Consider the following 16,772-nt stretch of genomic DNA (forward strand, 5'->3'; position numbering starts at 1 on the left):
TTCCATTTTGCTTTCTCAGTGGTTATGCCCTTTGTCCTTAGAATTCCATTTCGAATATTGGATCCCCTTGGTTCAAGGTCCCTACCTATGAAGTATTTGAAATATATATAAGCTACATACTTGTCTTTCAAAATATCCCTCCATTCCCCTATGGAGTTAAAAATCCTCCATATTTGTTTAGCTTGAAGAGCCCTATTGAACTATTTCAAGTTTCTAATTGCTAGCCCCCACTACTTTTTGGGTCTGCAAATATTCTCACATGCCACCAGTAGATACTTCTTATTTCCTTCAACACCAACCTAGAGTAAATTTCTTTGAATGGAGTCCAAAGTATCAACCACTTTTGTAGGAATAAAGAAAAAGACTTAAAGCATAAGTAGGCAAATTTTTCAGGGTAGATTTAATCAGAAGAACTCTGCCTGCCTAACTCAAGATGACGCATTTCTAGCCTGTCGGCTTTCTATTGAATCAATCAATGAGATTGTTCCAAAAGGGGTCAAGAGGTTTGGTCCCAAGAGGGAGCCCCAAATAAGTAGAAGGAAGACAACCAATATCACAACCCAAAATGCCAACTATTTTCCTTTATTTGTCAATAGAGGTGTTAATAAAGAAAACTGTGCTCTTTCTCCAGTTTATGAGTTGGCCAGTGGATTTGGAATAGGTGTTGAGAATGATCTTCACATTTTTGGATTCTTTCATAGAAGCTTCTCCATCTAAAATGGTGTCATCCAAAAATTGTTGATGAGAGAAAATCAGGGGACTGGATGATGGTTTTAAACTAACAATTTCCCCTTTGCTCCTTTTGTCATGAATGAGTCTTCCCAAGATTTTGCCAGAATGATAAAGAGGGTCATCTTGCTTAAGACCCCTAGAAGATTTAAAGAAATCAAAGGGGGTCTCACTAGCCATCACCACAAAAGAGAGGGTGGAGATTTGTTGAGATATAATCTTTCTAGTTTTATCATTGAAACCAAAAGCTTCCAAAACTTTATCTAGGAAACTCCAGTCTACCCTGTCACAAGCCTTAGATAGGTCTAGTTTGAGAAGAAATCCTCCCTTTTTGCCTACATCTAAAGAATGGATCACCTCAGGCGCTCCAATGATGGAATCAAGGATTTTTCTACTAGGGACAAATCCTAATTGCTAAGATGCAATAATCTTTGGCAGTAATTTAATTGTTATATTAGTTAAAACCTTTGAAAAGATTTTGTAAAAAGAGTTGCAGAGACTAATAGGCCCAAAATTTTCAAAAGAATCTGTACCTGTGATTTTAGGAATCAAAACCAAAAAAGTAGCATTAATCTCCTTAAGAAAATTCTTAGCTCCAAAAAATTCTTGAATCGCTTTAACAAGGTCATCTTTAATGATATCCCAATAGATCTAGAAGAAAAAAGTACGAAAACCATCAGGGCTAGGAGTTTTTTCAGCTGCTAGAGTGAAAACAACATCCTTAATTTATTCAAGTCCTAGAATAGCTACCAAAAACTTATTCTAGGTAGCAGTAATCACACTGGGGATGGTATTGAGAATTATATTATGGTCTTCCTCTTCCAAGTTTAACTCTTTGGATTGGATAGAAGAGAAAAACTTAATAGCTTCCTTTGCAATCTCTTTATCTTCCCTTATAGAGTTGACACCCTTCTTAATACCACAAATCCTATTGGTTTCCCTATGTTTCATAGTAGAAAGGTGAAAGAATCTAGAGTTCTAATCCCCTTCCTTTAATCATATCAATCTTGACCTCTACCTCCAAAACATTTCCTCTTTCCCCACAATGTTGTAGAGGTCATCCATAATAGTCTTTTCAGCATTGAGCCTATTATCATCATAAACCATATTTTGTATATCTTCCTACACCTCTGCAAGGTCCTCCAAAATCCTTTCTTTGATTGAAAAATGTTCCCAAAGTCCAATTTGTTCCACTTTTTTATCTCTATTTTAATGTTTCTAAGTTTTTTAGCCACCTTATACATAGTTGTGCCATCCACATCTGTACTCCACCAATCCCTAATTTTGTCATATAGAGCAGGGTGTGTAGACCACATCTTCTCAAATATGTAAGGGAAAGCCTTTTTCTTATTAATAGTTTCTAAGGTGGGAGCAATAGGGGAGTGATTCGAGCCTAGTCTTGCCATAAAAGAAAGTTTGCAATGATAATGGTTCATCCAATCCAAGGTTATAAGGGCTCTATCTAGCCTAACCTAAATACAATCCATTACAACTCTCCTATTAGACCAAGTACATTTTCGACCTCCTAACTCAATGTCTAGAAGGGCTAGGTCACTTATTAGATTTGCCAAATGTTGTTTTCTTTCCAGATCTAGGGGGAGCCCACCTAATTTCTCTGAGGCCAAAAGAGGGGTATTAAAATCTCCCATAATAATACCCTTAGGATCTCCCAACTTGGCCATCAAATTACAAATTTTATTCCAATAGAGTCTTCTACCATTCTTAGTGTTATAAGGGCTCTATCCAGCCTAACTTGAATACAATCCATTACAACTCTCCTATTAGACCAAGTATATTTTCCACCTCCTAACTCAATGTCTAGAAGGGCCAGGTCACTTATTAGATTTTCCAAATGTTGTCTTCTTTCCAAATCTGGGGGGAGCCCATCTAATTTGTCCGAGACCAAAAGAGGGTATTGAAATCTCCCATAATAATGCCCTTAGGATCTCCCAACTCGGCCATCAAATTACAAATTTTATTCCAATAGAGTCTTCTACCATTCTTAGTGTTTGGGGCATAGATATTCATGATAAACCAAATTTCTTGATCCTTAATATTTTTGAATTGAATAATCAAAATATTACAGTCATAAAAAATGATATCCACTTCTAAGTTGTCCTTCCACATCACAAGCAGGCCTCTTGAAGCACCCTTAGAATCAGTAGCCACAATCTTCATCCCTTTTTTGAAAATAATACGTTCAACTTTCTCCTTTTTTATTTTTGTTTCCTGAATCTGAAATATTTCTAGCCTACAATCCCTTATCATATTCCTAACAATTTCATGTTTGTGGATTCCGTTGAGTCCACGGATGTTCCAAGATATAACCTTCATAATTTCTTTTGGAAACGTGTTTCCTAGATTCCATCCACTATATTTCTCCTTGTTTCTTCCTTTTTGATTGGATTCAATTTCTTCCTGCTTGGAGTACTGGATTTATTTCTTGTGTCAGCTTTAACTCTACTCCTCATAGCAGTATGAGACACTGGTGATGGGTCCCTAATATTTTTCTTTTTCTTTTTCTTAACTATTATCCAAGGTCACGTATTGTCATCTTTGTAGCTACCAAACAGAGCCTCCATTATTGAAATTTGTCTAGGAGTAGAAGCGAAAACCATCTCAAAAAATCTTTTAATTTTCCCTAGAGACACCCAAGTGTTTCTACTTAAGTTTAGTTCCTGAGATTGAGAAGGGCTCTACACTTCTAAGTTCGCCCATTCTCCTGGGTGTTTGGAACAATAGAGTCCTCATTTCTTTCCATCACTATGATCTCTCCTTCCTTAGAATCATTCCTGCTTCCTTCACCTTCCTCCCTAACCTCAAGATCTGTGATAATAGGGTTGGCCTCAAAAACTCCCTTTTTACTATTGTCTTTTTCTATCTGGGCCTCTTGTTTCTCCTTACCCTCATTTGCCTTTTTTCCTCCAAGCTCTGATTATGAGGAATGTTAACCCATTTGTCATTGAGTTCCTCCCCTAGACATTCCCCCCCTGGGATCTTTCTATTGGGAGCTCTTTCCTTCCACATCTTCCTTGTACCATCAGCTCGATTTAATCCTTTTTGTTGATTTTAGGTCTCTTTTCTTTTTCCTTGTTTGTTTTGAGCCTTGCAAACTTTTTCCCTTTCTATGAAAATAGGGCACAATTTGGTCTTCTATCCTGCTTTTTTCAATGGAAACAAATGAGGGGCACATTTTCATAATCTATTTGTTGCACATGCCTCCCCAATCTAGATTGGAATTCAATCACTTCTAGCATATCATGACCTTCAACCACCACAACACATATTCTGGCATAGGTGAGTTTTTTCTTGGTTGTTGTAACTGGATCAATAGATTGGAACTCCCCAAAAGAACTAGCAATGCCATCAAAAACATCTTCATGTTAGTACTCTAGGGGGAGTTTCAAAAGCCTTATCCAAACCAAGGCTTGGGTCAAGAAATCATTGTTGAGGTCAAGGTTGGAGGTCCATTTCAGAAGAATGAGGGTGGATTTCCTCATCAACCAGTTTCTCGCATAGAGAATCTTTGAGTAATCCTTAGGGCAAGAAAACTTGAAAGACATGAAACCTTTGGCCATTGTCGTAACTTCAATCTATCCTTTCAAATCCCACTTGTTCTCAATCATTGGTAACTTGAATTTGACTAAGATAGTTTGTTTAAATTTATTATTATTGGTGTTTCCAATCATACTCACAATCCAAACTAGGGATGAAAATATATTGAGAAAACACAAGAAAAATCTATATGAAGAGAAAAAAGTATTGGGATTTCAATAATAGTCAATAATATATCTCCTCTTATTTTTTAGTTTTTGTTCATGTCTCTCCTCTCAAACTATAAACTATGGGCAGGAACTTCCACGCATTGAATCTCTTGTTATTAATCTTTCCAATCATACATGATCTAACTAAGACAAATACAAGAAAACCTAAATAAAGAGAAAAAGTACTAGGATTTGAATTACAACCAAGAACATTTTAAATTGCACCAAATATAATTTAGAGATTTTATATTGTAGATTTGGATCTAATAACATACATAATTTGAATTGGGTATGGTGAATAATAAAACCCAAACTAGTCATTACAACTAAGAAAGAGAATTAGACACACCAAAGAATCATTTTCAAACGTTGGTCTCAAACATTGATGCAAACATGAACACATTATTAAACCATAAACTCTCTTCAAAAGTATATTGTAATTATTTCCTCTATGGATCTTTTCAAGCTATATCAATGTTATGCATTTTCATAACCAATGCTATGAATTAGACCAACGAATATTTCTTGAAGATTTCAAATGGTTGCATATTATATTATTGCAATTCTATTGTAATTATTTTCTTTGTGGATCTTCTTAGGTTGCATAAATGTTGTGCATCTTCTTAGGTGGTATCAATGCTATGATTTAGACCAAAAAATATTTTTGGGAGATTTAAAATGGTTGCATATTACATTAGTGCAATTCTACTTCGATTATTTTCTTTGTGGATCTCCTCAAGTTGTATCAATGTTATGCATCTTCTCAAGTGCTATTAGTGCCATGATTCATACCAAAGAGTATTTTTTGAAGATTTTAGATGGTTTCATATTCTTTAAAATGATTTGATAACAAGAATAGGTGTTATTACTAATCCTTATTCTAGAGCCTATAACTCTTTTTTCCTTGGATATGATTGTAGATGTGTACTACATGTGTACTCATAGCGACATGTAATTGAAAATCAAATTGATGCACAACCATGTCATCTCTATCAACATGTATCATAATACTATTTAGATGCTTGTGTGCTTGTTGGTAGTCTAATTTCTTAGGGTGACTTTGTAATGGAAAAATGATTTGTATAAAGTTATAAGTTCCGATTTGGAGATAAATAATGACTTCTTCCATTGTTAACACATTTTGCATATTCAATATACCAATTAGATCGGATACTATATGCTTGAAATCCATGCACCCCTATGTATGAACAAAATACATTCTAGTGGAGAAAAGGAGGAAGAAAAATCATATTTGTAGTAAACAAACTTTGAAACACATTGTCAAAGGGCTCAGTCAACATTTTAATTTTTAAAAACTTTTGAAGCTTAAAAGTGCTAACATTAGAAGCATTAGTTATATGATGGGTATTACAAAGGTTCTCTATTTTAGCACTATAGTTTTCAAATTTGTTTTTCTTTTAATAATTATAATGGTAGGAAGACAATAGACATAAATATTCATATTTTTATATATTAGACTTTAACATAAATTTAATTTATATAGTGTTAATTATATGATATGGTACTACACACTCTCTACTCAATTTATATAATATTAATCAAAATAATAATCAAACAAAAAACACATAAGCAAATCTATATTTTTACACATTAGAATCTAATTATAATTCAATATAAATATTCTTCCTAATTAAAAAACCTAACATTTGTAAAGCAAAATACTATTACTAGTAATAATTTATCTTTATAATATCATAACTTTTTGTATGATCTAATATAAAATAGAAACAAATTTGAGATAGAACTGTTTATATGCTTGAAATTTCTATTTGTCAGTTTTACATAATCAGATTCAGACATGACCAAGCTAATCTTTTTATATTTATTATTATTGATATTTCCAATCATACTCACAATCCAAACTAGGGATGAAAATATATTGACAAAACACAAGAAAAATCTAAATGAAGAGAAAAATATATTGAAATTTGAATAATAGTCAGTAATATATCACCTCTCATTTTTTTAGATTTTTTTAGATTTTGTTCCTGTCTCTCCTCTCAGGCTATAAACTATGGGCAGGAACTTCCACTCATTGAATCTCTTGTTATTAATCTTTCCAATCATACATGATTTAATTAAGAAAATCAAAAGAAAATCCTAAATAAAGAGATAAAATACTGGCATTTGAACTACAACCAGGAACATTTTAAATTGCACCAAATACAATTCAGAGATTGTATACTGTATATTTGGATCTGATGACATACATAATCTGAATTGGGTATGGTGAATAATAAAACGCAAACCAGTGATTACAACTAAGAAAGAGAATTAAACACACCAAAGAATCAATTTGTAGCTACTGGTCACAGCCGTGGAGTTCAAGAATGAGGGCTTTTTCTAGCCATTGTTGAGCCTCTGTGATGAACGAGGGGCTGAGTCTGAGCATCATAACACAGAACTCATTCTCATCCACAACTCCATCGCCATTGAGATCAGCAGCTGCAATCATCGCTTGCATTTGATCTTCACTCATCGCCTCAATCCCCAAAACACCCGCATTTCTCTTCAAACTCTCCAAAGTAATAACCCCTTTTTCTGAATCTGCCAAAAGACGGAAGCCATTGCAGAGCTCGCCCATGAACTCCTCTTCTCCCAACATATCTGCCATCATTGGCAAATAATCATCAAACCCAATTATCTCTTCCACTTTTTTAGTGGCTTTAGCCATTGCCCAATTTCAAATTCAGAGACTTTTCTCAGAAATTGGATGACCATGATCCGCTCTTTCCCCATTGGGATCTTAAATAAGGGAGTTGGAAGGCAAATTAGGTTCTCCAAACGTGAGAATCTACATAATTTCGAGAAGTTTCATGGAAGTTACCTCGCAGCAGAGGAGTCTTGTGAAGTACCGGCAGGAGGAACTAATTTACGGGAAAAGCCATAAAGAGAGAGCTTCCAAGAAACTGCTCTGCAGGTTCCTTTATAAAAGAGTCATTGTCAATATAGACATCTTGCAGACACTTGGATGAAACGAGAACATTCATTGCCAAAAACCACAAACCTTATGATAAAAGACAGAAATGTGGTGCTTCGTGAAAGTAGGAAATGATTAAATACAATTATCATATGTCATGTGTCATGAAAGTTGGAAGTTATTTAATAGAATTTGCATTACACATCGGTGGATGTTAAAAAGACTTCATACATCCAAAGTGGGTAGGCCCATGGTGGTTAGCTTTTTCTATATTTAATTTGATATTGACTGCTTTAAGAATTATCATCTAAGTTGATGAAAATGTCTCTATCTATATGAATATGAGCAAAGTAGTAGTACTAGGAGTAGAAGGGTGGTTGGACTAGTAGAAGTAGAGCTTTGGGTCATGAGTAGGGGAATGTGTCAGTGTGGTAGAGCTATGATTTGTGGCCAAATTTGTTATCTTCAAAGACTCATGATGTCAATTTCCATCTAGAAGGAGTTTGTAAATTAAATATCTCATGTGGGTGTATTTACCACTACTTAAACCAGCATTTCACCCTTTCTTCATAATGTTGTTTCACATCTAGGAAGTCATTTGGTGTAGCACTAACTCTAACAATTGGGCTAGCTTGAAAGTTCACCCCATAGTCTATATTGAAATGGATTTAACCCTACTACTTCTTGACTCCATCAAGCTTTTAAGCCCTAGTTTTGGGTCCATTCAACGGATAATATATCTCAACAATTCTAATGCTTGTTTATATTTTTTGAAGGAAGGTCGTCTTATTAGAGACTACCCTCATTGCAAACTCCTAACCTCACACATCTTCGATTAAGAAGTCCACCCCCAACTCCATAGTGCATGAGCCTCCAAAGAACCATCCCCTTAATCCCTTTTCTATACAAAATTATCCCTTCATGAGTCCCATAGTGTTGACAATTGGCTAATTGTGATATATAATTGTTGTCATTAATGGCAACACATGATGTACATGCTAACAAGAAACCTCATAAATAAAGATACTTAGTGTTTGGTATTAAGAAAATTGTCTAAGTATAGAATTTGTTTACAACAATGTATTGTTTTGTTTATAATATGTTGCAGACGTCATATTATGACTAGCGAAGTTACATGGAGATAGTATACATGTTGATGATGACGTGTATAACCTCAAAAGTTTGTATGGACTATACAGAACATAAATAATCATGTTTTGATGATACATGACAGTGGAATTGAAAGAAAAAAGTGTTTTGTTTACAAAACAATTACTTGTCCAATTAGGGCCAACATCCTAGATGTTTACTCTAACTTGGAAAAGTGAGTTCTAGTCTTAGCCGACCCAACAGTAATTTGTGTAAAGGCATCATGCAAAAGACTTCTTGTGATAAGAAGTGTGCTATCTTGATATTATGTGGAAGTGAAGTGCAAGTATGAATTGTGAATTGTGACTATATGTGAAAGCAATATATGTGAAGTCATCTAGTGATCCAAGATCGAGTTGAAGATCAGAGATCAGTCAAGGAAAGAAGAAAATAACAGTAAACTATTTGTTTTAGCAGTGAGCTCTTCTTGTAGTTGAAATTGCATGTTTGGGCAGTGGGCTCTTCTTGCATACATTGTACAACTCCTAACAGGGTCGACACAACTCCTAACATAGTTGGAATCTCCTAATAGGGATTCAGAGTCTCCTCATAGGGACTCCTTATACTGAATTTTCTCATTGACTCCTAACAGGGTCCATCCTCTAACAAGGAACTTATATATTAGTGTATTATCTAGTGGGTATCATCCCCACCAGGGTTTTCCCTTGGCCAAAGTTTCCCTAGTTAACAAAATATGGTGTTATAAGTTATCTTTGTGCATTGCTATTGTTATTATTTAGCATTACTTTATTACTTTGTTATGCATGTCTTAAAGTAAGTAATAATAGCTAGTTGGCAACTAAAGTTTGTAGACTACTGATTCTCACCCCCCCCAATAATCGCTTAATAGCTTAAGTAAGATCCCCATGGCTATGGAACATTTGATGAAGAACCTAAAAGAAGCTCTTGAACAAATTGATCTCCTTACTAAAGAAAGAGGTAAGTTGATGGACAGATATGAAGACTCCAAAGTATACATTGTTCAATTGAAGGAAAAGATTGAACATCTGAAATCCAAACCTAAATCTAGTGAATCTAGAACTAGTGATCATGACTATTCAAAGTTGAAGATAGAGTAGAAGATCTTGAAGCATGAATTGAAGATTACAAATCTAAAGTTGACTTTGAGAAATGATCCTACCAAAATGGAATCTAATTTGAAGACTAAAAATATAGATCCGAGAGCTAGTCTAGAAAAAAAAAACATTTCAACTTGAAACATTGAAAGAAGATTATGAAGAACTCCTTAAATACAATACTATTGTGAAAGGTGAATTGACATAGTGTAAACAACAGCTTGAGAAACTTTATTCTAGTAGAGAAAAGCTTGATGATTCAACATCTATACAGAGACCTTCTTATGATAAGACTGGTCTTGGCTATCTAATTAACATGTCTAGGAAGAAACCTGAGATTAGATCATATCCAAAAGAAAAAAAACAAATCTGATGATAAGATTGAATCCAATCAATCTTTTGAGAAACCTAAAGAAGTTGAGCAAATCAAGGAAGCTGAAATCTTGGAGGAACCAAAGAAAGTGGAAACTCCTAAGGCAACCAAGCATAAATTTAGAGGTAAGTGCTTTTTATGTAATGAAATAGGTCATATGAAAAGAGATTGTACTAATAAGTCAATCATATTAAGGATTTTTATTGTCATAATTGCCATGGTATGGGTCATAATGCAATTGATTATAGGAAACCTAAGTTTGATAATGATATGAGAAATAGTAGAATGTCTAGATATACTAACCCTGCTGATAGAAGAAGATCTAATAAAAGGACATCAAGAGAAGGAAGATCTTATGAAGAAAAAAGATAGATCATGTGTTATAAGTGTAACAACTTAGGACACATTGCTCAGAATTGTCATACACCTAATGATCAACAAAATCCTACAAACAGAGCACCCATATGTCAGTTATACAATAACTTTGGACACACAATGAAGTACTGCAGAATGGACAGAAACTTTAGAGGTAGAAGGAACAATGAAAGAAACTTCGAGAACATAAGGAATGATAGAAGGAATCATGAAAGGAACTCTGGAACTAGCAAAGAAAATGAAGAACAAAGAAACATTGTGACTGAATTTCGAGAAGAACTTAATGAAGTATTCATGAAAGGAATGAATATTTCAAAAGAAAAGTTAGATGATGATGAGATAGGAAGATCAAAGTTAGTTGTTGAGTTTGATTCAATTAAGTTGAATTAAACTTGTCAACAACATCAAAATTTGAGAACTTCAGTCAAAGACCGAATTAGAGGTAGTGAAGTTGGGAAAAGGTGTATCTTTTTATGTTTAGATCGTACCTAAGCTCACTTGTGATTTGGAGCTCATCTAAAGAAATTATGATGGAATTCAAAGTTACTGGTATTATAGTAAAGGTTAATTTAACAACAAAAGATGAAAAGTATATTTTTGCAAAGAATTTCGTGATGCAAAGTCTTAAGGATGTTTGTTATGATGGAAGGAGGCTATAGTAAACCTCGAGTGACATCCAAAGATCAAATAGATGATCTTGAGTAGTTAACTGATTTTAGAACACAAGTAATAGTTTTTTCATATTTGTGAAAGTACGCAATTAATGCAAGTTCAAGTTGAGGGATAAATGGAGTACAAAATATATTTTATTTCATTGTGAACTTATTTAAAGTGAAGAGCATTAAGAAGCAACTTGTCAAAGTAATTTCAAAGAAAACCCTATTTTTGGAAAGAGAGAAAGACAAAGTAGAATATAGATTTGGCACCTATGATGAGATCACATGGCATGCTCACCAAGAAACCTTGGAGAAGACATCACATTAAAAGGTTGAATCAATAATGAAGAAGGCATCATCAAAGGCCAAAATGACAAAAAGTGAATCTGAGGTTGTGAGACAAACATTAAAGCAAGGTGTATTGAACATATGACCCTTGTCAGTATTAGTTGCTAAGACAACTTCGAAGTAGAGCATACCATATGTAGCAGTATCTGATCTTCAGCCCAGTGAGCAGAAAAGAAAATCAAAGAGATTAGTGGAAGCAATATTTTCAAAGACTAAGAGAGTCAAATAGCTAGCCACTAGACCAAGTAAGAGGTAGAAAACATTGTTGACAATTGAGTCTAGTGATGAAGAAGAGGAGGAACAGAAAACCAAACAAGCTAGAAAGGTAACTTCAACTAAGAAAGCAGCAGGAAAAGCTTGGCAACCTTGGAAGCCAAATATTGAGAAGATTAACACAACAATTGCCAATGAGGGGAACTTTTTTCAGATGAACAAGTTCTATGACTTATATTATAATTTTGAGAAGGATTAGATTGATATAGATCTATTGTAAGATATATCATGGCAAATGATCTAAGTTTGAAAGATATTGAAGGAGTAGTGAACAAGAAAGTCTATGAGAGACTTATAAATAAGAAGACTCCTACAAGAGAAGAAGACCTTGAACTTCGGAAGTCTATGTTGAGGACTATTTGCAAGATTGATGATGAAGATGAAAAGAAAAGACTGTTGAATAACCTCGCACCATATCTAAGAAATAAATTGAGGTCATTTTTATTCATGGTTGGAGAAAAGGATAAGTTGAGAAAGGAGACTATAGAAGCTATCAATAAGGTGTTGACAAAGTCACAGGCAACATCTCCTACAACTGCTAGAACCTTAGAAGTGTTAGTATGTGGTGACACTATGTAGATCGATCAAACCAATGTTACTATTAACATTGATGACACAAATCCATTTGGTGGTTTCGAACCAAATGTACCCAACGCCAAAGATATTAAGGATAAGTTGAAACAAATTGAGGAAGAAAAGAGGCTACTAGAAGTAGAAAAGAAGAAAATAGAAGAAGCCAAGCAACAATTGCTTGAGGAAGAAAGGAAAAGAAAGGAAGATGAAGAAAAGAGAAGGATTACAAAAGAAGAGAGGAAAAAGAAAATTTTGGAATAAGAGAAGAAAAGATCAAAAGAGAAGAAAGAAAGAGAAGAAAAGAAAAGGAAAGAAGAGGAAGAGAGAAGAGAACAAGAAGAAGCAAAGAAATAGAGAGAGGATAAGACTAAACCATCTAGTTCATCTACTCCGCTCTCTCTTACAAATTTGGATACTAATGATGATGATCAAACTAATCTAATCTCATCTTTATCTAAAATTATATAGAAGAATAAAATAGTAAAGAGTTTACAAAGATCATTAATGAAGTAACAGATAGATTGCACAACACTTTAATAGTTCAACATACTGAGTCAAATCCTGAACAAAGAACACAAGTAGTGCTAAAATCCTTTGATGAAGAATTTACTAATTTGTTGAATGTTATAGAGGCGAAGGCTCAAATTTCACATGATGCTAACCTATTTAGCACCATCTGCCAGAATATCAAGAATGACTTAGTCAACCTTGATACATGCATAAAAGAACTTCTAAAATGTTAACAAGAAGGGAATACTCTGTATTTTAAGTGTGCCTTATCATACAAGCTGACTAAAGACTTGGACAGTCAGATAGAGTCAAAGATGAGTGAGCTAGAGACTCTATGTAGCCAAATCCAGCATCCATCCAACAAAGTAGATGATTTTGAGAGTCAAGTTGCCAGTATTCACAGGGACATCAGGAAATTAGAACTTCAAAAAGAGCATATTTTGAAGAGAACATCTTATTTCAAAGAATCCATTGCTCTAAAGTTATCTTTTGTTGAGAAACGGCTAGAGGAATGTGTCAAGACCAATGACACATATACAAACTTGTTGTATTCAATTATCAATGCAATTGAGATTGTATCATATGCTTTATGTGCAATTCTCACATCATTTGAATCTACCAAAGAGACATGTAACAAAGGTATGGACAATTTGAAGACCATTTTTTATGATCGTATGAAGATAATATCAACATAAGGAAAGAGAGGTTTTGACAGTTTTTGGACAGAATCTTGACATTTTGACCTTTGTCATTGATGTCAAAGGGGGACAGATGTAAAAATTGGATACATGACAAAAGTAGAGATTGTTGGGAGAGATACATGTGAAGATTGTAAAAGTATAAAGTATATCGTAAGGGGGAGAATATATGTAAAAAAAAATATGTAAAGTTGAAGAAGTTGTAATAGATGTAATGTTTATATGTTGTTTATGTTAAATATTTGTCACTTAGCCAATTTTTCCTATTTTGTTTCCATCAATGCCAAAGGGTGACATTGTTAAAAATTGGCTAGTTGTGATATGTAATTTTTTTCATTAATGGCAACACATGATGTGCATGTTGATAAGAAACCTCAAAAATAAAGATACTTAGTGTTTGGTAATAAGAAAACTGTCTAAGTATAGAACTTGTTTACAACAATTTATGGTTTTGTTTATAACATGTTGTAGATGTCATATTATGACTAACAAAGTTACATGTAGATAGTAAACATATTGGTGATGACATGGATAACCTTAGAAGTTTGTATGGACTATATGGAATAGAGATAATCATGTTTTGATTATGTAGGATAGCAGAATTGAAAGAAAGAATTGTTTTGTTTACAAAACAATTACTTGTCCAATTAGGGTCAACATCCTAGATGTTTACTCTAACTCGAAAAGTGGATTGTAGCCTTAGTCAACCCAACAATAATTTTTGTAAAGGCATGGCATTTATGCAAAGGACTTCTTGTGATAAGAAGTGTACTATCTTAATACTATGTGGAAGTGAAATGCAAGTATGAATTGTGAATTGTGACTATATGTAAAAGCAATATATGCAAAGTCATCTGGTGATCCGAGATCGAGCTAAAGATCAATCAAGGAAAGAAGAAAATAATAGTAAACTATATGTTTGAGTAGTGAGCTCTTCTTTTAGTTGAAATTGCATGTTTGAGTAGTGGGCTTATCTTGCATTTACTGTACTACAACTCCTAACAGTGTTGGAATATCCTAATAGGGATTCAAAGTCTCCTAACAGAGACTCCTTATACTAAATTTGTTCATTGACTCCTAACAAGGTTCGTCCTCTAACAAGGAACTTATATTTTAGTATATTATTTAGCCGGTATCATTCCCACCAAGGTTTTCCCTTGGCTAGGTTTTCCCTAATTAACAAAATATGGTGTTATGAGGTATCTTTGTGTATTGTTACTATTATTGTTCAGCATTAATTTATTGCTTTGTTATGCATGGTTTAAAGTTAGAAATAATATCTAGTTGATGACCAAATTTTGTAGATTATTGATTCACCCCCCCACCCTCTGACTCAGTAATCCCTATTTGTAATAGTAATTTCATTTTGAAACCTTATATTGTGAAAATGGCATCATCTACATCTGTTAGCAAGAACAATGAGGCATTCAATGAGAGAAATGCACATATTATTCAAAACAAGGCATGTCCTCCACCAAAATTGAAGGCATACCCAAATATTGCATTAATAGGAGATTCTTAAGGGGTGTTGTCTATGATTCCATCAAGAGTAATCATGGTACATGATTTTAGGTCATGTTATATGTGCAAGATCAGAGAGATCAGCAAATTTGAACTAAGGAATGCTTATGATAAGTTGTGTGACAATGGTAGATTGAGAGATAAGAACAAAGTTGTGGCTAAGAAAGGGCTAACTCTTTCCCTAGTGTTTCCAAAGGTATTTAAGATTGAATGGATAAATATTTTGTTGAGAAGAATACGTGATATAAAATTATGGTTGGAAAATAGACCAGCCAAAATAAAAAAGTCAATCATTTATCACATGACTAGATACCCTACTTTGGATGGAGTAAAGGCAGTTTGTTGTCAAGGTAGAGATGTTACTAAGAGCAACACAAAGGAAAAATGGAATGATAGAGGCATGTTTATTAACACCATTGAATACCATGTGATCAAGTTTATTGTTCAAATTATTGCACACAAGTTTTATCAATCAAGCTAATTGGACAATGTGTCATGCATAGCTATTGACATGGGCTACAAACTTGTCAAGAAGGATCACAATTATGATTTGGCCAAGTTACAACTAATCCAACTAGAAGAGAACCTAGGAGTGACAAGGAAGGAAAAGAATACCTCATGTATGTTTGTTTCTCTCATTATATGCATATTTTTCTATATACAAAACTTATTTCTCACTATTGGAGATGTACTATGGGACAAAAAGAGACCAGTAATCAAGCAAATAAATAAGTTTATCAATCAAATAGGTGAAAATTTTGAAACCATAGTGGATGTTTATTTTGAGGATTTCAAGAAGAAAATAAAGTTTATAGATTCAGAATCCCTAATTTGGTTGTGGACCAATACTACAATGACATATATTTTCTTGTTGATATGGATTACACATATGCTCAGGTTGTAATTCCTAGAGTGGCATGGCTAAGACCTCTACACTATGAGTTAAATATTGATGAAGTTTTAACTACCATCACAACACTATTAGTTAATGAGATTAACAAGAATGTTGAACCCTTCGACACATATGAAAAAACTAAAATCAAAATGAAGATGCAAACAAAGGTTCCCAAAATGGATAGAAAAAGGAAGAAAATGATCCAAGATTTGTAAGGTAAGCTTGGAGAAGTGCCATTGCAGATAATAGAGGGTAAAGGTGAATACCTTAGTAGTGAAGGAGATGAAGGTGATGATGAAGAAGAACATGAAGGAAAAGGAAAAGAGCTAGTTGTTGCCAAGCCCAAGGAAACCAAAGGAAAAGAGATCATTATGGTTGATCAAAAGTGAAGAAAAAAGAATGTGGCAGTCAAGCCCATAACCAAGCCATAGAGGATCACTAGGAAAAGATCCAAGGTAGCAAGTCTTGTAGCTATTGAGCTAGTGAGGAAATCAGTCAAAAAGATCAAAAGGACAATTAAAGGCCAAAGTCCTAAGAAGAGGACATCAATTGCAATAGGGACCTAGAAAAGCCAAAAAAATAAGAAATGAAGGATAAGATTAGTAGTTAAAAATGATGATGATGAAGATGAGGTAGAATGAACTGAGTCTGATGACTTGAGTCAATTCCAAATTGTGCCAAGGAAAGAACCTCAAGATATTGATAAGGTATGTAAAAATGTGATAAGTTCAACAAGTTTAACAAGATTTAATTATATTAAATATGAAACCTTAGAAAATACTGATAAAGAAAACATAGAACAAGCTATTATTGACATGATGGTGAATTTTATGTTAGAAATAGATAATATTGAGAGGGGGGGGGGGGGGGGGTTGAATCATTGTTCTACAA

The 16,772-nt window shown here is 33.9% G+C and overlaps 1 pseudogene across 1 annotated transcript; it reads right to left on the reverse strand.

Annotated features, from left to right (window-relative positions):
• Window positions 1–6,640: 6,640 nt before the first annotated feature.
• Window positions 6,641–7,458, reverse strand: LOC149553928 (calcium-binding protein KIC pseudogene; annotated as a pseudogene). The gene has a single exon (XR_016353207.1). The product of XR_016353207.1 is annotated as a calcium-binding protein KIC pseudogene (transcript).
• Window positions 7,459–16,772: the final 9,314 nt, after the last annotated feature.

Source organism: Cupressus sempervirens, chromosome 6 (assembly GCF_028749045.1).
Source record: "Cupressus sempervirens isolate cs-2001-9-10 chromosome 6, ASM2874904v1, whole genome shotgun sequence".
Taxonomy (NCBI): domain Eukaryota; kingdom Viridiplantae; phylum Streptophyta; class Pinopsida; order Cupressales; family Cupressaceae; genus Cupressus; species Cupressus sempervirens.